We start from the raw sequence: 21,966 nt of genomic DNA, 5'->3' as shown, positions 1-21,966 counted from the left end.
ATAAACATAAACTGAAATTATAACTATAATGCCTTTATCAGACAAGTCTGGGGTGGGGGTAAGCCAGTTTCTCAAAGATGAAGGACAAGTTGACATCTCTAGCCAGGTGTCATCAAAGTTGACTGGCAATCACCTGTTAAGTGGCCATTCTTTGGCAACGAATCAGGGCAAGAACAGATCCATCAGCATTTTAACAAACAACAGACAACATGGAACCTCTTTCACCACTAGACTCCATGTCTCTGTCCTCACAACTGGAATGAACATTATCTAGGAGTAACCCTCAGGAAAATCCATTTCAAGGGGTGACTGGACTATAAAAGTGAGGAGCAAAACACCACATGTTCTCTCTCTCTTTCACCTAAGAAGACAAAGGAAACAGCCTTTTGACTTTGGGAAGAGATCCTGGCCGGAGAACACAGCTGGTGCAAGGCATAAGCAAATGAAGCAATCGCTAGGGCCCCAAGCAGCTCAAGGGCCCCCCCACCCTATTTGCTTTTTATTTATTAATTATTATTAGGGGGAATATTCCTGCTTAGGGGCCCCAATGGGCTAGCACCACCTATGCCTGAGAATTTGGCTAGCCATATTGCTAGGACCCTGGGTAAGGATTTTATCTTGAACCAAATCTAGCTTGTTAAGTTTTAGCTACTAGGCAGCATTTTATCTTTATTTCTCTTGTAACCATTTCTGACTTTTAATACCTTATACCTGTACCCACTTAAAACCAACTTGTTTTATTTTTAATGGAAATAATCCAGTGTTGTGTTTAAACTGAACTGTTTTGTCACTCCTGTTAGAGTAGCAAGCCATTGAATCTTGACCCCTTACAAGGGCAACAGACCTTTAATATCTGAACTGTCCAGGAAAGGGTTGGACAGTGCAGAGCACATGTTTTGGAGAAAATTCAGGATTTAGAGTGTGTTGGGGTCACCCTGCTAGTAGTAACTGAGGCTGGTGGAAGTCACTGTGACTGGAGTGAGGCTGACAGGCTGCTGGGGCCAGATTTGTTGGCCCAGGGCTCCAGCTATGCTCAGACATTCAGGGTGTGACCTGCATGTTGTTAGGCTGTTTGTGAGCTGCAAAGCATTATGAGGCACCCAAAGTTGCAGGGCAGGTGGTGACACAGCCCCTTACTGGTCTGGATTGCACCCCATAATGAGACACTTGGCCAGGCCATGGCTCATGCTATGAGCTCCCAGGGGGAAAAGACTGTATTTGTTTTAGTTGTGTGTACAGAGTCCAACCCCAAGGGGCCCCAGTCCCTTCTAGGCACTATAGCAGTAATAAATCACCATCATCCTACAGTCTGATTTTGTGTAGAAAACCCTTTTATCCTCTATGTCACAGTTCTGGGGTTAGCTGCACTCTGCCCCCGTCTATGGTCTACTCATGGGCCCCACTTTACATCTCAGGCCTCCACCTGTCATCTCTCTATGGGTAAGGACCTTCACATTGGGGTTTTAAGCTGCAGTCCCCATGCAATTCACAGTGACTATCCAAGCAGGTGTCCTCTCCCTGGGACTAAAACAGGGCTACCAATGAGCAACCAGCTTTCACAGAGCACAGCACTTTTATTTAGGACAAAACCATTGCAGAGGATCCCCATCATAGCACAATACACAGTCTACATGAATGCCAGCTTCCCAGGTGTCACCAGTCTTCCACATGGAGACCCTGGCAGGTTCCAGGCCTTTCAACCCTTCCACCAGGGTTGCAATCTCCTGTTAATTTGAGGAACCAAATGAGGGCCTGTTCTTTGTCTGCTGGATCTGATCCAGTCTACACAATTCCCCCAGGGGCTGGGGTGGGACTTCTCTGGAGTTGTTCACCTGTCCGGGCATTTGCACAATAACCCCTCCCCACACTGATTTTAGTTCCTCCATGAAGCTCTGTAACCTGTCCCCATGGAGGTAGAATACAATTCCTAGTTCCCAAAGACACAAAGAACTCTTAGAGATATACATGTTTATGAATAAGCCTGGTGCACATCTCAATATACCGGTCCATGCTTCCAAGATCTCAGATCTGTCACACTAATAAAAATGTTATAAAATATAGATTTTAGGGGGGAAGGGTATTCTGGGCAGGTGGGTGGGCAGGCAAGGGTTTCCCTAAAGCAGGGGTTGGCAACCTATGGCACGCGTGCCAAAGACGGCACGTGAGCCGATTTTTAATGGCATGCTGCTGCCTGCCAGGTCCCAGCCGCTGGCCCCGCTCAGCCCACTGGTGAACCCAGGCCAGGACCCCGGCAGGCAGCAGCGTGCCATGAAAAATCCTGCCCGCCCCGGCCCGCTCTTCTCCTCGTCCCCAAGGCAGGGTGAAAAAGCTTGGTCCTGCCGGCTGCTGCTGCAGGGCAGGCAAGCTCCCCCTGCCTCATCGTGTGCTGGGTTCCTGCCCCTCCTCCTCTCCCTCCCTGCTGCTGCTATCAGCTGTTGGCCCTTGCGGGGAGAAGCGGAGCCACAGCATGCTTGCTGCTCAGGGAGGAGGCGGAGAAGAGGTGGGGATAGGGCCTTGGGGAAGGAGGGTGGAATCAGGGCATATCCCCCCCAGGCCCCTGCCGTGAGCCGCTCGGGGCAGGGGGCTGGGAGCACCCCCATGACCCCAGCCCACACCCCCAGCCCTCTGCCCTGACCCCTGCACCCCCCACATCCACCCAGCCCTGACTCCAGCACCCCCACACATACCCAGCCTCCCCACACCCCATGCCCTGACTTCTGCACCCTCCTCATGTGCCCCCAGCCGTCTGTCCTGACCCCTGCATCCCCCACATACCCTCCCAGCCCTCTGCCCTGACCCCTGCACCCCCCACACCCACCCAGCCCTGACTCCAGCACCCCCACACATACCCAGCCCCCCCAGACCCCGTGGCCTGACTCCTGCACCCTCCTCACGTGCCCCCAGCCCTGTCCTGACCCCTGCACCCCCCCACACACTCCCAGGCCTCTGCCCTGACCCCTGCACCCCCCACACCCACCCAGCCCTGACTCCAGCACCCCCACACATACCCAGCCCCCCCACACCCCATGCCCTGACTCCTGCACCCTCCTCATGTGCCCCCAGCTGTCTGTCCTGACCCCTGCATCCCCCACATACCCTCCCAGCCCTCTGCCCTGACCCCTGCACTCCCCTCACACCCTCCCAGCCCTCTGCCCTGACCCCTGCACCCCCCACACCCACCCAGCCCTGACTCCAGCACCCCCACACATACCCAGCCCCCCCACACCCCATGCCCTGACTCCTGGATCCTCCTCATGTGCCCCCAGCCATCTGTCCTGACCCCTGCATCCCCCACATACCCTCCCAGCCCTCTGCCCTGACCCCTGCACCCGCCACACCCACCCAGCCCTGACTCCAGCCCCCCCACACCCCATGCCCTGACTCCTGCACCCTCCTCATGTGCCCCCAGCTGTCTGTCCTGACCCCTGCATCCCCCACATACCCTCCCAGCCCTCTGCCCTGACCCCTGCAACCCCCACACCCACCCAGCCCTGACTCCAGCACCCCCCACACATACCCAGCCCCCCCACCCCAACTCCTGCACCCTCCTCTCATGCCCTCAGCCCTCTGCCCTGACTCCTACACCCCCCACACATACCCAGCCCCCCCATACCCCATACCCTGACTCTTGCACCCCCCACATTCCCACCCCCACCCTGAGCACCAAACGGGAGCTCCTGCACCCCCCACACATTCCCACCTGCACCCCTTGCACCAAAGGTGAGCTGCCCAGGTAAGCACTCCACACCCAAACCTCCTGCCCCAACCCTGAGCCCCCTCCCTCATTCTAACTCCTGGCCAGACCCTGCACCCCAAGCCCCAGCCTGCTCCTTCACCCCCAGCCCTGTGCTCAGTGCACTCCCACCCTCAGCTCAATGCAAAGAGAAAGGAAGAGAATGGGCTAGAACCAGGGAGAAGGTAGGTGCCCACTCTACGTGGGCAGGGCCGGGATCCCAGACCGGCAGCAGGTTGAGCGGGGCTGGCAGCCGGGACTCTGGCTGGCAGGAGCCGGCGGATGGAACCCCAGCCCGGCAGCAGGCTAAGCCGCTCAGCCCACTGCCGGCCTGGGGTCCCGGCCGCTAGCCCCGCTCAGCCTGCTGCCGGCCTAGGTGAACGGAACCCCAGGCCGGCAGCGGGCTGAGCGGGCCGGCGGCGTAAGATCAGCATTTTAATTTAATTTTAAATGAAGCTTCTTAAACATTTTGAAAACCTTGTTTACTTTACAAACGACAATAGTTTAGTTATATAATATATAGACTTATAGCGAGAGACCTTCTAAGAAACGTTAAACTGTATTACTGGTACGTGAAACCTTAAATTAAAGTGAATAAATGAAGACTCGGCACACCGCTTCTGAAAGGCTGCTGACCCCTGCCCTAAAGTGTTTGCAATCCAAACCCAACAATATGGGACTCCCGCAGGAGACCCACAAAGTGAAGCCCACCAGTCTAGTTTTGGTGTCCAAGCTGAGTGAACAGCAAATCTAACAAATACAACAGTAAAAACACTGCAGATAATGAACTTGCTTCCAAACTGAGGGAAGAGGCAGTGTTGCAAACTCACAGTTTTACCATGAATCTTGTGTCTGATGCTGTATGATTGAAGATGACCATGTAAATCATTGTTGCTATCCCTGTTGTACAATTGCACTAAATTATGATACAAGTATATCATGTAAGGTGTCAATGGAAAAGTTACACTCTGTCAAGTATGATTATCCTGGTTAAATCCATGTATCATAACTATATCTGAAGTTATGAGTATTGGCTATGTATTTGTATCTCAAATGTGTTTACTCTTGGGGTGACACCCACAAGGTAATTTACATCCAGTCTCGCCAGCCTTTTGTGACTGGACTATTTAAGCTTGATGGGCCATTAAGAAGAATCAACTCTCTGATGAACTAGGTTTTAGCCCACAAAAGCTTATGCCCAAATAAATTTGTTAGTCTCTAAGGTTCCACAAGGACTCCTCGTTGTTTTTGCTGATACAGACTACCACGGCTACCAGTCTGAAACCTGTCAACTCTCTAGATAGCTCTTCCTGAGGATGCTTCCGACAGACAAGAGCCAATGGTCACTCCTGTGATTCAGCAAAACATGTAAGGGCGTGGGATGTGGACATGTCACCTCGGACTCCATCTTTGTCAGTAACTTTCCATATGCAGGGGCTGTGGGCTTTGTTTGGGACAGTAAATTTTCATGAACATAGTAGAGGATATAAAAGACACCCGAGACATCTCCATTTTGCCTCATTCCTGCTCCAGTTCTCTGGATTGTGGATTTATAACTAAATAGAGTATTTTGACTATGGACTGAGGCCCTTCCAATCTTTCTGAAGTCACCAGAGAGACTTTTGCAATAGCTTTCATGTTTATCTTCAATTTCTTTTGTAACCAATTCTGACGTTTATGGTTTTATTATTTATAATCCATCTTTCTCCAGTTAATAAACTTGTTTCAGTGCTTTATCTAAACCAGTAAAGTTTAGATAAAGCACTGGCTGAAGTGTCTGTGGAATCTCTACTCAGGTTAACAAAGGCTGGGGCATAATAAAAGCCATGCTGACTCTTCCTCTACATAGCATAATTCTGTTCTTTACTATAGTTTCAATCAATTTGCCTGGTACTGAAGTTAGGTTTACTGGTCTGTAACTGCCAGGATTGTCTCTGGAGCCTTTTTTAAAAACTGGTGTTACATTAGCTATCGTCCAGTCATCTGGTACAGAAGCTGATTTAAGCAATAGTGTACATACCACAGTTGTTAGTTCTGCAATTTCATATCTGAGTTCCTTCAGAATTCCTGGGTGAATACTATCTGGTCCTGGTGACTTATTCATTTATTGATTTGTTCCAAAACCTCCTCCATTGACCCCTCAATCTGGGACAGTTCCTCAGATTTGCCACCTAAAAAGAATGGCTCAGGTGTGAAAAATTTCCCACACCATGTGTTATGGGGAGGTCAGACTAGGTGATCACAACGGTCCCTCTGACTCTGTAATTTATGAATCAGTGCCGGGCAGGGCCGGCATGATGTTCAAAGCACGTTAGGAACCATAAGGTACCTGGCAATTCCAGGAGAACAGCTTGCTGCAGCCATCAGCATCACTGACCACAAGTGTTCAAAAATCATGAGTCAGGCCCCCCAAATAATGAGATTTTTAAAAATAATAAACGGTGGCTCTGTTTCTTTGCTTCTGGTTTCTGAGTCTTTAGGAATCATGCTTTCAAGCTTATTGTGATGCTGGCGGAGCAGGTGCTAGCTCACACCAAGGCCCCTAGGCCTCAATTGAACAATGACAAATACACACCTGGAACCACTCAGGCTCACCTGTGTATTAGAGTTATACACATGTGCTTGGTGTTTAGGCTTTATGTGTATTAATCTCACAACATCTATAGCCTTTGTTATAACATGACATTACATGTTCGCATTGTCATCCTCTGTAATTGTGTAAGTCATCAAACAGGAAAGAAGCATTAATCAATGTACAATGCTGGTTTCCTACACAAGGTGTTAGGTCCTGCCCACCAAGAAGGCCCAGAAACCAAATGAACCATTGTGAAACATCAAAGAACAAAGACTTTGTTAACTGCATTCCTCCTCTCCATTACCCATGAAGAGGAAACGAGAGCATGAACTCGTCCCATCAGCTTCAGCTTTGGGAGGGTTGGGAGGGGCGGGGGGAAATCCCTGACAAGAAGAAACTGTCTCTATGACTTTGGGAGGACAAGATTTCTAAGCATAAGCAAGGGATTCCCAGCTGCTTAGTCTGGGTTAGCCCTAAAAGACATATAAAGCTTGCATATTACAGCAGCTCCTATCAACTTTTGGAAGCTAAGACTGTAACTCACCTGTGGGTGTATGTTTATCTGCTTTAACGTTGCAAATGACTCATTTCTTTTTCTCAGCTGATAAATCTTTAGATAATTTATTATAGGATTGGCTACAATCATTGTCTTTTGGTGTGAGATCTAAAGTGCAATTGACCTGGGGTAATCGACCAGTCCTTTGGGACTGGGAGTAACCATCAACCTCAGCCTGGACCAGTCCACACAAGAGATCCACTTCCTGGACACTACGGTGCTAATAAGTGATGGTCACATAAACACCACCCTATACCAGAAACCTACTGACCGCTATACTTACCTACTTGCCTCCAGCTTTCATCCAGACCACACCACACGATCCATTGTCTACAGCCAAGCTCTATGATACAACCGCATTTGCTCCAACCCCCAGAGACAAACACCTACAAGATCTTTATCAAGCATTCTTACAACTACAATACCCACCTGCTGAAGTGAAGAAACAGATTGACACAGCCAGAAGAGTATCCAGAAGTTAGGCCCAACAGGACAGGCCCAACGAAGAAAATAACAGAACACCACTAGCCGTCACCTTCAGCCCCCAACTAAAACCTTTCCATCGCATCATCAAGGTTCTACAACCTATCCTGAAGGATGACCCATCACTCTCACAGATCTTGGGAGACAGGCCAGTCCTTGCTTACAGACAGCCCCCCAGCCTGAAGCAAATACTCACCAGCAGCCATACACCACACAACAAAAACACTAACCCAGAAACCTATCCTTGCAACAAAGCCCCTTGCCAACTGTGTCCACATATCTATTCAGGGGACAACATCATAGGGCCTAATCACATCAGCCACACTATCAGAGGCTCGTTCATCTGCGCATCTACCAATGTGATATATGCCATCATGTGCCAGCAATGCCCCTCTGCCATGTACATTGGCCAAACTGGACAGTCTCTACATAAAAGAATAAATGGACACAAATCAGACGTCAAGAATTATAACATTCAAAAACCAGTCGGAGAACACTTCAATCTCTTTGGTCACTCGATTACAGTCCTAAAAGTGGCAATTCTTCAACAAATAAACTAAAAACAGACTCCAGCGAGAGACTGCTGAATTGGAATTAATTTGCAAACTGGATACAATTAACTTAGGCTTGAATAAAGACTGGGAGTGGATGTGTCATTACACAAAGTAAAACTATTTCCCCTTGTTTATTTCCCCTCCTACTGTTCTTGTAAAGTGCTGGAAATGGCCCACCTTGATTATCACTACAAAAGGCCCCCCCCCTCGCTCTCCTGCTGGTAATAGCTCACCTTTCCTGATCACTGTTGTTACAGTCTGTATGGTAACACCCATTGTTTCATGTTCTCTGTGTATATAAAACCTCCCCACTGTATTTTCCACTGTATGCATCTGTTGAAGTCAGCTGTAGCTCACGAAAGCTTATGCTCTAATAAATTCGTTAGTCTCTAAGGTGCCACAAGTACTCCTTTTCTTTTTACGGATACAGACTAACACGGCTGCTACTGTGAAACCTGAATATTGTTGTGATTTTTGGTATAAGGGACCAGCTATCACAAAGGCAAGCTTACCTGGGTAGCCAGATCAGAGTACCCAATGGGACTGTCTGTGACTCCATGTTAAGGCTGTTATAATGCTCGAGTTCACAGTTCATATTAGGTTGGTGAAATCTAAGTACAGAACTCACAGCCAATTTGGGGTCTGTGCCCTGCTTCTTAACAGGTTGGTACTCACTCTCCAGCCACTCCAGAAAGCTTGACACTTACCTCTGCAGCCATGAGGGCTGTTATGTTCTATATAGGTTTTGTACCATGTCCATCACCATAGCATCTGAGCATCTTCCAGTAATACATTAAGCAACGTAACTAATAGATCTGTTCCATGTTGTTTGTTTTCTCATCCTCTCCACAGAGGGAGAAGCAGTTCCAGTGGAGTGTCTTGCTTTGGTAGGTTGTCTCCTTTTATTAATTGTTATTATTATAAGTATACTGTTGCTCTGTGTAGATGCTAAAGAAGGCAAAGCCAAAGAAATGCACTTTGCACATGGAGCAGAAAGTGGTGATGTTTGTGATGCTCCTGAGTGTAATGGGTGAATTCCCCCTGGCTGTGTGCATGTGCTCTCTCTCTGTTTGTGGTGGGTCTTCCGTGACTCAGCCGGAGGTAAAAGCAAACTAACAAGTCCAACAGGGGCCGCTCTCAGTGCCCTCTGTAACATCTCTCTCAAGCTGTCCCTCTGGAGACAATGTCTTCGCCCTCTCAGGCCTTTCTGGCTGCAGCTCTCCAACTGGGCCACTACAGTTCAGTTCCCCTTCTGGGGTATCTCAACGACCAGACCACTTTCCCAGTGGCTGGGAGATGGGGGGAAAGGACCTGAGCCCACACTCTGCTCTGGGACCCAGACCAGGGACCCTATAGATAGCAGCCATTCGCCATGTCCCTTTAAATAAACTACATTGCTGCTACAATTCCTTGGGCCACTTTCCCATTGCCCTAGCACATTTCTTCACCCTTACCTGAGGGCCTCCGTGAAGGCCGTGCATAGGAGCTCGTGGCTACAGTCCTCCGGTCTCTCACTTGAGGTCCAGCAAACCCTTCATGGCCTTATCTGAGGGCCTTGTCCTGGTGGAGTCTCAGCAGCCAGCCCGGAGCTCTTTCACATTCCCCTCAGCCTCTGCCAGCACTGCTATGTCCAAGGTCCTGTAGCTCTCTCAGCCAGCTGGGCACACCCTCCACTCTCCTCCAGGTCTAGAAAGGTACTGAACTCACTCTTGCCTTGCAGCTCTTCTTAGCCCTGGTCTACACTAAGACTTTAGGTCGAATTTAGCAGCGTTAAATCGATGTAAACCTGCACCCGTCCACACGACGAAGCCCTTTATTTCGACTTAAAGGGCTCTTAAAATCGATTTCCGTACTCCACCCCTGACAAGTGGATTAGCGCTTAAATCGGCCTTGCTGGGTCGAATTTGGGGTACTGTGGACACAATTCAACGGTATTGGCCTCCGGGAGCTATCCCAGAGTGGTCCATTGTGACCGCTCTGGACAGCACTCTCAACTCAGATGCACTGGCCAGGTAGACAGGAAAAGGCCTGCAACTTTTGAATCTCATTTCGTGTTTGGCCAGCGTGGCAAGCTGCAGGTGACCATGATGGAGTCCCAGAATCGCAAAAGAGCTCCAGCATGGACTGAACGGGAGGTACGGGATCTGATCGCTGTATTGGGAGAGGAATCCGTGCTATCAGAACTCCGTTCCAGTTTTTGAAATGCCAAAACCTTTGTCAAAATCTCCCAGGGCATGAAGGACAGAGGCCATAACAGGGATTCGAAGCAGAGCCGCGTGAAACTTAAGGAGCTGAGGCAAGCCTACCAGAAAACCAGAGGGGCGAACGGCCGCTCCGGGTCAGAGCCCCAAGCATGCCACTTCTATGATAAGCTGCATGCCATTTTGGGGGGTTCAGCCACCACTACCCCAGCCGTGTTGTTTGACTCCTTCAATGGAGATGGAGGCAACACGGAAGCAGGTTTTGGGGATGAAGAAGATGATGATGATGAGGTTGTAAATAGCTCACAGCAAGCAAGCAGAGAAACCAGTTTGCCCGACAGCCAGGAACTGTTTCTCACCCTGGACCTGGAGCCAGTACCCCCCGAACCCACCCAAGGCTGCCTCCTGGACCCAGCAAGTGGAGAAGGGACCTCCGGTGAGTGTACCTTTTAAAATACTATACATGGTTTAAAAGCAAGCATGTGAAAGGATTAATTTGCCCTGGCATTCACGGCTCTCCTGGATGTACTCCCAAAGCCTTTGCAAAAGGTTTCTGGGGAGGGCAGCCTTATTGCATCCTTCATGGTAGGACACTTTACCGCTCCAGGCCAGTAACACGTACTCGGGAATCATTGTACAACAAAGCATTGCAGTGTATGTTTGCTGGTGTTCAGACAACATCCGTTCTTTATCTCTCTGTGTTATCCTCAGGAGAGTGAGATATCATTCATGGTCACCTGGTTGAAATAGGGTGCTTTTCTTCAGGGGACACTCAGAGGAGCCCGTTCCTGCTGGGCTGTTTGCCTGCGGCTGAACAGAAATGTTCCTCACTGTTAGCCACGGGGAGGGGGGAGGGTTGAGGGGGTAGCCACACGGTGGGGGGAGGCAAAATGCGACCTTGTAACGAAAGCACATCTGCTATGTATGTAATGTTAACAGCAAGGTTTACCCTGAAAGAGTGTAGCCACTGTTTTATAAAATGTGTCTTTTTAAACACTGCTGTCCCCTTTTTTTTTCTCTCCACCAGCTGCATGTGTTTCAATGATCACAGGATCTTCTCCTTCCCAGAGGCTAGTGAAGATTAGAAAGAAAAAAAAACGCACTCGCGATGAAATGTTCTCTGAGCTCATGCTGTCCTCCCACACTGACAGAGCACAGACGAATGCGTGGAGGCAAATAATGTCAGAGTGCAGGAAAGCACAAAATGACCGGGAGGAGAGGTGGCGGGCTGAAGAGAGTAAGTAGCGGGCTGAAGACAGGGCTGAGCTCAAATGTGGTGGCAGCGTGATGAGAGGAGGCAGGATTCAATGCTGAGGCTGCTGGAGGATCAAACCAGTATGCTCCAGTGTATGGTTGAGCTGCAGCAAAGGCAGCTGGAGCACAGACTGCCACTACAGCCCCTGTGTAACCAACTGCCCTCCTCCCCAAGTTCCATAGCCTCCACACCCAGACGCCCAAGAACGCAGTGGGGGGGGGGGCCCACCGGCCAACCAGCCACTCCGCCACAGAGGATTGCCCAAAGAAAAGAAGGCTGGCATTCAATAAATTTTAAAGTTGTAAACTTTTAAAGTGCTGTGCTTACAGTGCTGTGTGGCATTTTCCTTCCCTCCTCCACCACCCCTCCTGGGCTACCTTGGTAGTCATCCCCCTATTTGTGTGATGAATGAATAAAGAATGCATGAATGTGAAGCAACAATGACTTTATTGCCTCTGCAAGCGGTGATTGAAGGGAGGAGGGGAGGGTGGTTAGCTTACAGGGAAGTAGAGTGAACCAAGAGGCGGGGGGTTTCATCAAGGAGAAACAAAGAACTTTCACACCGTAGCCTGGCCAGTCATGAAACTGGTTTTCAAAGCTTCTCTGATGCATACCACGCCCTCCTGTGCTCTTCTAACCGCCCTGGTGTCTGGCTGCGCGTAACCAGCAGCCAGGCGATTTGCCTCAACCTCCCACCCTGCCATAAACGTCTCCCCCTTACTTTCACAGATATTGTGGAGCACACAGCAAGCAGTAATAACAGTGGGAATATTGGTTTCGCTGAGGTCTAAGCGAGTCAGTAAACTGCGCCAGCGCGCCTTTAAACGTCCAAATGCACATTCTACCACCATTCTGCACTTGCTCAGCCTGTAGTTGAACAGCTCCTGACTACTGTCCAGGCTGCCTGTGTACGGCTTCATGAGCCATGGCATTAAGGGGTAGGCTGGGTCCCCAAGGATACATATAGGCATTTCAACATCCCCAACAGTTATTTTCTGGTCTGGGAATAAAGTCCCTTCCTGCAGCTTTTGAAACAGACCAGAGTTCCTGAAGATGCGAGCGTCATGTACCTTTCCCGGCCATCCCACATTGATGTTGGTGAAACGTCCCTTGTGATCCACCAGAGCTTGCAGCACTATTGAAAAGTACCCCTTGCGGTTTATGTACTTGCCGGCTTGGTGCTCCGGTGCCAAGATAGGGATATGGGTTCCGTCTATGGCCCCACCACAGTTAGGAAATCCCATTACAGCAAAGCCATCCACTATGACCTGCACGTTTCCCAGGGTCACTACCCTTGATATCAGCAGATCTTTGATTGCGTGGGCTACTTGCATCACAGCAGCCCCCACAGTAGATTTGCCCACTCCAAATTGATTCCCAACTGACCGGTGTGAGGGCTGCTCTCATCTTGGTATTCATGCGCTTCAGGGCAGGGGAAAGCAAGTCACAAAGTTCCATGAAAGTGCCCTTACGCATGCGAAAGTTTCGCAGCCACTGGGAATTGTCCCAGACCTGCAACACTATGCGGTCCCACCAGTCTGTGCTTGTTTCCCGAGCCCAGAATCGGCGTTCCACAGCATGAACCTGCACCATGATGCATGCATTGGCAGGGCCCATGCTTTCAGAGAAATCTGTGTTCATGTCCTGATCACTCACGCGACCGTGCTGACGTCGCCTACTCGCCCGGTATTGCTCTGCCAGATTCTGGTGCTGCATATACTGCTGGATAATGCGTGTGGTGTTTAATGTGCTCCTAATTGCCAAAGTGAGCTGAGCGGCCTCCATGCTTGCCTTGGTATGGTGTCCGCTCAGAAAAAAGGCGTGGAACGATTATCTGCCGTTGCTCTGATGGAGGGAGGGGCGACTGACGACACGGCTTACAGGGTTGGCTTCAGGGAGCTAAAATCAACAAAGGGGGTGGCTTTACATCAAGGAGTATTTCAGGCAGGACTTCACGGAGGGTTCCAATAAGAAATGGTGCACCTAAGTTATTGTTCTTATTGGAACAAGGAGGTTAGTCTGGCCTCTGATTGATACGTGGCTAGATTTACCTTGCTGCACCTTCCCTGTGAGTGACTGCAGTGTGACCTAGAGGAATGAGTCCCCTAGATGGGGGAGGAGGGGAAGCAAATGAGTACTAAACAAATCTGGTCTATTTCTTGTTTTGATACACTCCATCTACCTTTTACATCTTTGGCTGGCAGCAGACGGTGCAGAAGGACTGCATGCCATCCACATCTCAGGGCTGCTCGGCAGAAGATGGTACAATACGACTGCTAGCCATCCTCATCTCTTGCCTGTCTGGCAGAAGATGGTACAATACAACTGCTAGCAATCCATATCGGCTGCCTGCTCACCATAAGATGGCTCAATAGGACAGACTGCAGGACTAAAGAGAATGACTTGATCAAGTCAGTCCAAATTTAGTCCCTGCGCCCATGTCTGTCCAGGCGCTCCAGGCCGACGCAGCCAGGAGCACCTCGGACATGACGATGATGGCTACGAGTCCTATCGCACCATCTACTGCCACAAGGCAAGGGGTTGCTGCTGCTGTGTAGCAATGCAGTACCGCGTCTGCCAGCACCCAGGAGACATACGGTGACGGTTACCTGAGCGGGCTCCATGCTTGCTGTGGTATGGCGTCTGCACAGGTAACTCAGGAAAAAAGGCGCGAAACGATTGTCTGCCCTTGCTTTCATGGAGGGAGGGAGGGAACGGGGCCTGACGATATGTACCCAGAACCACCCGCAGCAATGTTTTAGCCCCATCAGGCATTGGGATCTCAACCCAGAATTCCAATGGGCAGCGGAGACTGTGGGAACTGTGGGATAGCTACCCACAGTGCAACACTCCAGAAGTCGACTCTAGCCTCGGTACTGTGGAAGCGCTCCGCCGAGTTAATTCACTTAATGCACTTAGAGCATTTTCTGTGGGGACACACACACTTGAATATATAAAACCGATTTCTAAAAAAACAACTTCTATAAATTCGACCTAATTTCGTAGTGTAGACATACCCTTATACTAGCATGCTGGGCCCTGACTGGCTGCTTCCCACACAGCCACTCTAGGAAGCTTGGATGACCTCTCTACTGCTCTTTCCTGGGGCAAGATGTGGCAGGGCCACAAGGCCTCCAGCCAGAGGCCTCAGGGCCTAATCCATCCCATCACACTCAGGGAGTTTATTCCAGAGTCTTGACTTGACCCCAGAGAAGGTCCTGGCCCCCACACAGACAAGCTTTACTCATATTGTTGAGAGTATATCAGTGGAGTAGAGTTGTTGACCATGGTCTTTGTCCCAGAGCTTTACATGATCTTTTAGAAACCCTGGTCCCTTTGAAAATAAGGACTGGGATCCTGAACTGGATCTGAAATTCTCTGGGGAGCCAGTGTAGGAAGGCAATGACAGGTTTGATGTGCTCCCAGAAGCCTGTGTTGCTAAGGAGTGCAGTGTCCTGAACTACCTGGAGTTTCTCAAGTGCTGAAGGCTTCATGCCCTGGTATAGCCCGTTGCTGTAGTCCAGCCGAGAGGCGACGAAGACATGAATAACTGAGGCCAGGTCTTCGTCCGCCAGAATGGGATGGAGTTTCGTAGCCAAGTGGAGATGATAGAAAGCTTTACTTGTGGGTGCAGCTATGTGAGAGCTCAGCATCAGAGAGTATGGACTGAATTGACCAATTGTGGCTGTGTATCTTCAAATAACAGAGACTACACTGTAGCTGCAAGCTCTTCAGAATGCTTCCCTCAGCCCACCAGCATCACCTCTGTCTCATTCAGATTCACCTTCAACCTGCTGTTCTTCTTCCAAAAGGGGATCTCAGCCAAGCATTGGGCCATCTTGGTGATAGTGGTGTAGTTGTGTGTGGCAAAGGAGAGGTAGAGCTGTCTGTCATCTGCATGTTGCTGGCCCTTGAGTCCATGTTGTCTGACCAGTTTCACCTAGCGGTTGCATGCTGATATTGAAAAGGAACAGAATGAGAATTGATCCTTGTGGGACTCCATAAGTGATGGGTCCAGCAGTAGAGGTGCAGTTTCCCATCACTACTCATTGGGTGCATCTCCCCAGGAAGACCTCAAACCAGAGGGCTAGAAACATATATTTTTAAAATGGAAGCTAAGATTCCCACTTATTCACAGCACTCTAAGAGCTGAGGCATTAGCTGTTGTGGACCCTGGCATAGTAGTGCTATTGAGCACTCAGCTGAGTGGTCACTGGCCTATGCCAGTGGCCATTTTGGAACCCATGGGGGTTTCCCCTGATGTCAGGGCCCATTCAAGATGTTCAATGGCCTCCGATAGAAGGGTTCCTTCATCCCATCAGGCAACCCCTGATCCAGACTCTGGTACCGAGGCCAGTGCTGAGCTTCAGGATCCAGATCTGTGGAATCCTGTTGGTGCAGAAGGGGAGGAGGAGCGGAGCCCTCTGCCAGTGCAGGCCTTCTCCTCCTCAGATGACACTGTGTCAGGGGCAGGCATGTCATCTTCTCAAGACGACCACAAGGCCCGCCGGGAGCTGCTGAAGAGAGTGGTCTCCAACTCAGGCTTACAGGCGGAGGTAGTGAAGGACTCCTCCCATAGCCTAGTTGGCATTGTGACTGCAGCGGCCCTATGAAAAGTAGCCCTACCTCTCACTGATGGCATTATGGACCCAGTGAAAGCCCTCTGGCAAACTCCTGACTTCCATACCCCCATCTCAAAAAGGGCCAAGAAGAAGTACTTTGTGCCTGCCCAAGGTTATGAGTTCCTATACATTCTCCCCCCTTGGATGTCTGGTGTTGTCCGTGGCCAATAAAAGGGAGAGGCAGGGCCTGCAAGGGGTGACTTCTAAAGCAAAAGAGTCCAAGAAACTGGACCTTTTCAGTAGAGAAGTTTACTCTACCATGGGACTGCTGCTGGGCAGATACGACTTCAATATGTGGGACTTCAATATGAAGTTCAAAGACTTGCTTTCCCAAGAGACAAGGCAGGACTTCTCCTCACTGGTGGAGGAGGGGAAGTTAATAGCTAGGGCTCCTTGCAAGCTGCCCTGGATGCAGCAGATTCAGCAGCCAGGTTCATGGCCTCTGCGATGGCCGTGCATAGGAGCTCACGGCTACAGTCCTCCGGTCTTCTACTTGAGGTCCAGCAAACCCTTCAGGACCTCCCCTTCAAAGGGGTTTTGCTCTTGGAGCACACGAATGTGAAGCTCCATGGGCTGAAGGACTCCAGAGTGACCCTCAAGTCCCTGGGATTGTATACCCCAATGACTTTGAGGAAGTACTACAGGCCTCAGGAGCCCACCTGTTTCTCCACCGCACTGTCCCGTCACAACCTGCAAAGGAAAGGGAGCAGGGGTTTTAGACACCGACAACCACCCGTCTACCTCAGCGGCAACATCTGTCCCGCCCAGACATCCAGGGGGCTCTGAGCAGACCTTTTGATGGGACGCTCGTGGACATTATACCAGTTCCTGTGTTGCCGGATCCTGTTTCCCCTTTATTTTTGGACCACCTGTCCCACTTCATCATGGTGTGGTCCCATATCACCACTGACCACTAGATGCTGAGCACAGTGGAAGCAGGTTATACACTCCAATTTATTTTTATCCACCCCCACTCTCCCTTCCCATCTCTCACAAGCAACTTCTAGTCCAGGAGGTGCAAGCTCTCCTCTAGGTGGGAAGCCGTGGAAGATGTTCTACAGGATTTAATAGGGGAGGGGTTTTATTCCTGCTATTTCCTAATTCCAAAAGCCAAGAGTAGTCTCAGACCTATTCTAAACTGCGCCTGCTCAACAGCTACCTCAAGAAACTGAATTTCCTTGTGGTCTCCCTGGCTTCCATTATTCCTTCCCTGGATCCTGGGGACTGGTACACCACCCTCAATATAAGAGACACCTACTTTCACATTCGATATTTCTAAGGTTCCTCAGGTTCATTGTGAACCCAGTGCATTACTAATTCACGGTACTCCTGTTCAGCCTGTTGGGGCCCCCTGGGGGTTCACAAACTGCATGGTGTAGTGGTGGCCTTCCTGAGAAGATGGAGGGTGCAAGTCTACCCGTATCTGGATGACTGGCTAGTCAAAGACAGGTTCAGGGCTCAAGTAGAGACCAGCATCCATCTCATTCAGTTGACTTTCCAGGCCCTGGGCCTGTTAATACGTGCACAGAAGTCTATTCTCACTCTAGTGCAGAGGATAGAGATTATCAGTGCAGTGCTTGACTCCACCCAGGCCAGAGCCTTCCTCCCAGGAGGCTGACTTCAGATGATGACGTCGCTGAGAGTACACCTCAAGGACCACCCATTACAACAGTCTGCTTTTGTCTGAGACTTTTGGGTCAGGGAGGGGCTCGCTCTTCCCACTATGTCAGGAAGCAATTATCTTTTGGGAGTTCTGCTTAGCCCACTCAATCCACCTCGAGGCTTCTCATGTTCCAGGAGCACAAAATGAGCTGGCAGATTGCCTCAGCAGGTCTTTCAAATGGTCCCTTCACCCGGAAATCATGAGGGACTTTTTCTAGAAGCAGGGGGCTCCCCGGATAGACCTATTCGCAACCAGACACAACAGAAAGTGTCACCACTGCGTGGCCAGAGCCCAGGTTCGCTCACAGATGCCTTCTTGCTCCTATGGACAGTGCACCTGCTCTACGCTCTCCCCCCATAGAATCATAGAATCACAGAATATCAGGGTTGGAAGGGACCCCAGAAGGTCATCTAGTCCAACCCCCTGCTCGAAGCAGGACCAATTCCCAGTTAAATCATCCCAGCTTTGTCAAGCCTGACCTTAAAAACCTCTAAGGAAGGAGATTCTACCACCTCCCTAGGTAACGCATTCCAGTGTTTCACCACCCTCATAGTGAAAAAGTTTTTCCTAATATCCAATCTAAACCTCCCCCATCCCGCTCATGCACAAGGTTCTACTGAAAATCAAGCAGGATCAGGCGAGGGTCATTCTCATAGCACCAGCTTGGCATTATCAGCTCTGGCTTGCCACACTGCTAGGCCTTTCCATAGTGACTGATTTTACTACCTCTACTTTAAGACCTGATCTTCCAGGACCACAGCTGACTGCTCCATCCAAATCTCGGCACCCTCCACCTGATGGCCTGGGAGTTCCATGGCTAAATAATGCAGAGCTGGCCTGCTTGGAGCAGGTTCGCCAAGTCTTATTAGGTAGCAGGAATCCCTCAACCAGGGCTACATACCTCTCCAAATGAAATGGGCTTCCCAGTGCAGAGTCTCACCCACGCAGTCATCTCTGCAGGGCGTTCTTGAGTATTTGTTATCCCTGAAACAGCAGGGTTTAGTGATTTCATCAATTAAGGTCAACCCTGCAGCGATTTCAGCATTCCATCCCCCGGTGGATAATCGGTCCATTTTTTCACATGAGAAGCCCATCCACTTCCTCAAGGGCCTAGAAAGACTATACCCCCAAATACGAGAACCTGTCCCTCCATGGTCTTATCAAAATGTATGGGTCCCACATTTGAGCTGCTGGCAATGTGCCCATTGTCATACCTTTCATGGAAGGTGGCCTTCTTGGTGGCCATTACTTCGGCCAGAAGGGGTCTCGGAGATCCACACCCTCATGTTGGAACCCCCATGCACGGTCTTCTTTAAGGGTAAGGTGCAGCTGCATCCTCACCCTGCCTTCCTTCCAAAGGTGTTTTCTCCATTCCATAGTAATCAGGCAATCTTCCTGCCAGTTTTCTACCCAAAGCCACACACGAATAGGGAGGAGCAACATCTTCACATTCTGGACATTAGATGTGCCCCAGTGTTCTACATAGAGAGGACCAAGCTGTTCCGTAGATCCACCCAACTCTTTGTAGTGGTAGCTGACAGGATGAAAGGCCTTCCCGTCTCTGCTGAGACAATTTCATCTTGGATCTCATTGTGCATTCACACGTTACGAGCAGGTGGATGGTCTGCCACCAGCTATCCTGACTGCCCACTCCACAAGGGCACAAGCATCAGCAGCAGCATTCCTGACGCAGGCCCCTATCCAGGACATTTGCAGAACCGCAATTTGGTCATTGGTTCATAAGTTTTCTATTCATTACGCCATTACTCAACAAGCTAGGGATGATGCCAGTTTCAGTCAAGCTGTTTTACAGTCAGCATGTCCATGAACTTTGATCCCACCTCCTATGCTACTGCTTGGGAGTCACCTACCGTGGAATGGACATGTACAATCACTCGAAGAAGAAAAAATAGTTACTAACCTTTCCGTGACTGTTGTTCTTCAAGATCTGTTGCACATGTCTGTTCCACGACCCAATCTCCTACCCCTCTTTTGGAGTTGGCCGGAAAGAAGGAACTAAGGGGTGTGCGGTCGGTTGAGCCCGTTATACTGGGGCTATAAGTGCGTGGCCCCAGAAGGCGCCAGAGCTGACCCAATGGGTACCACTGAGGGAAAAATTTCTGATGGCTGTGCTCAAGGCATGCACAGACCTACAGTGGAATGTGCAACACACCTTGAAGAACAACAGTTATGGGAAGGTTAGTTGCTGTTTTTTCTGCCTGATGCAGCCTTGTTGCGTGGCTCCCGCAACTGGGTTTAAGCAAAACAGGCCTTGGCTAGTGTTCTCTAGCATGGCTATAGGTAGTTCAGTTAGTTCTGCGTTTGTACTGCACCTAGCCCTGCTCCATGGCTGGGACTTCCAGGTGCTAAGGGAGTATAAAGAAATAACCATAATAATGCTGTGATGTGAATAGGCTGAAGAGTCAAGGAGACATCTAGAAAGGGAAGCACAGAAGACAGGCTGTGTGCTCACTAGAGTTCCCTCTAGCCCTCCCACAGTTGATTGCCTTGTGATATGTTGTCATGCTACCATGCTGTCACTAGAGGGTGCTAAACAGTGACACTCCATATTCATCTAGGACAGAGGTCCCCAGTCTGTGGAGCGTGCCTCTTGGAGGCAAGGAGGAATGTTTGGGGGGGGGGGTGTGGTTGGGGCCTGGGCCAGCCCCCACAGAGGGCGGGGAGAGAGCGCCACTCAGCTCCGCTCCTGGCCCTGGTCCCGGGGATTGGCTGCTGGCGCTGCACCCCGGCTGCCGACCCCACACTTGAGGATCTGCTCATGGCTGCCAGCCCCACGTTGGGGCTCTGCTCTTGGCCCTGTGCCCAGGGCTCTGCTCTTGGCTGCATCTGCCGGCCCTGTGCCTGGGGCCCTGGCTACCAGCCTCAGCTGCTCCTGCCCCCAGGCTGGGCCCCCTTACTCCTGTCTGAGTCCCCAGCTCCTGGCTGGCAGGGCAGTGGGAGATGGACAGAGGTAAGGAGGGGCACAAGATAAAAAGTTTGGGGACCCCACTGATCTAGGATTTTGCACAGAACATGGGGCAAACCTGCCAAAGTTTAGAATTAGCCACAACCTGAACTGGCCCCACTCACTGTGAAGAGATTCTGCCATTCCACTGCTGCTAGCAGGGGTGCTGCCAGTCCCTCCTCGAGCTCTGCACTGGGGAAGCAGCCGGCAATGCTTTCCAGAGCTAACCCCATCCTGCAATGTGCCAGCACAGCCACAAAGAGCCAGCGAGCCCAACAAACTATGGACGAAGAAAACTATTTTGAGACTTTTCCCAAGAAATACTTCTGACAATGAGTCTGTGTTTGTGAAGTGGCTTCTTTTATCTGCACAATAATTAGATGCAGACCACACGTTCTCCAAACCAGATGTACGGCTTTGGAATTTAATTGGCACTACTGCCAAATGGAAGCTTCCTGTAGCAGTCGACAGTATGAGATGCAGCCACACTGCAGGGAGATTTTTTCCACAGCTATTTCAGTTGGAAAGGAGCTGCTAGTTCCCTCTTTGCTCCCTCACAGCAGCAGGATAAAGCCTATGGCTGGCCTAGTCGCTTTTATTGATCTGTGCATTAAAGTTAAAAACCACCTAACCCAAATGCCACCAAGAAAGGTAGATGATACTCTGAGCCATGCCAATTTTGATGGCCCTGACCAGTCAGTCTCACGTGCCCACACTGCAGTCCAAACCCATGCAGGTTGATATGGCCCAGACCCACCTCTCCAAAGGGGAGTAGGCTCAATGCCGGACAGAAGACCTCTGTCTGTTTGTTGGACAACCTGAGCATTTTGCTTCATCCTGTCCATGTAAGGCCTGACCCACACCTCAATCAGGAAATGCCCCAGCTCTGAAAGAGGGATCTAAGCTGGGCCAGTTTTCCTCCCCTCATTTGGCCTTGCAGAGCCCACACCTGTCCACCAGGGCGTTTGCAGTGTCCAACCAGCAGCCAACACCCTTCCAGCTTCCACTTTGACTATGGCACCCTGCCATGCTGGCCAGTCAAGAAGCACTAGTCAATTCTGGAGCCTCTACTGCGTGGACTATCGAGCCTTGAATAAGGTAACCATCTGGAATCGATACCCTTTTACTGCTCTTGAGACAGTTCACTCTGCTAAGATCTTTACCAATCTGGACCTCTATGGAGCTTATAACCTTGTCCGTATTTGGGAATAGGATGAGTGGAAGACTGCCTTCCATGCCCAGTACGCACACTTTGAGTACTTGGTAATGCCCTTTGGATTGTGCATTGCCCCAATGATGTTCCAACATTTAATCAAAGATATTTTTAGAGACATCTTGGACCAGATCGTTGTGATCTAC

At 50.3% G+C, this 21,966-nt stretch overlaps 1 protein-coding gene across 1 annotated transcript in view; it reads right to left on the bottom strand.

Annotated features, from left to right (window-relative positions):
- SCARF2 (scavenger receptor class F member 2) overlaps positions 1-21,966 on the bottom strand; it is a 104,688-nt gene that overhangs the window by 23,043 nt on the left and 59,679 nt on the right.

Source organism: Lepidochelys olivacea (assembly GCF_965140295.1).
Source record: "Lepidochelys olivacea isolate rLepOli2 genome assembly, chromosome: 15".
Classification (NCBI taxonomy): domain Eukaryota; kingdom Metazoa; phylum Chordata; order Testudines; family Cheloniidae; genus Lepidochelys; species Lepidochelys olivacea.
This window is presented reverse-complemented; position numbering and strand designations above follow the sequence as displayed.